Consider the following 630-nt stretch of genomic DNA (forward strand, 5'->3'; position numbering starts at 1 on the left):
CAAAAGTAATGCACAGAAATCTCTGGCATTCCTATACACTACTGATGAAAAATCTGAAAGTGAAATTAAGAAAATACTCCCATTTACCATTGCAACATAAAGGATAAAATAGCTAGGAATAAACCTACTTAAGGAGACAAAAGACTTGTATGCAGAAAATTATAAGACACTGATGAAAGAAATTAAAGACGATACAAATAGATGGAGAGATATACCATGTTCTTGGATTGGAAGAATGAACATTGTGTAAATGACTCTACTACCCAAAGCAATCTACAGATCCAATGCAATCCCTACCTATCAAGCTACCGCTGGCATTTTTCACAGAACTAGAACAAAAAATTTCACAATTTGTATAAAACACAAAAGACCCTGAATAGCCAATGCAGTCTAGAGGGAAAAAAACGGAGCTGGAGGAATCAGGCTCCTTGACTTCAGACTATACTATAAAGCTACAGTAATCAAGACAGTATGGTACTGGCACAAAAACAGAAATATAGATCAATGGAACAGGAAAATTAAATCGGATCATGTAGCCAATCTGCTCAAAAGCTTTTGAAGGGTTTTTGTATAATTGTCAACATGCCTTCTCCACTTTATTTTCTACAATAACTTAGCCTACTCTGCACT

Source organism: Physeter macrocephalus, chromosome 16 (genome assembly GCF_002837175.3).
Source record: "Physeter macrocephalus isolate SW-GA chromosome 16, ASM283717v5, whole genome shotgun sequence".
In the NCBI taxonomy this organism is placed as follows: domain Eukaryota; kingdom Metazoa; phylum Chordata; class Mammalia; order Artiodactyla; family Physeteridae; genus Physeter; species Physeter macrocephalus.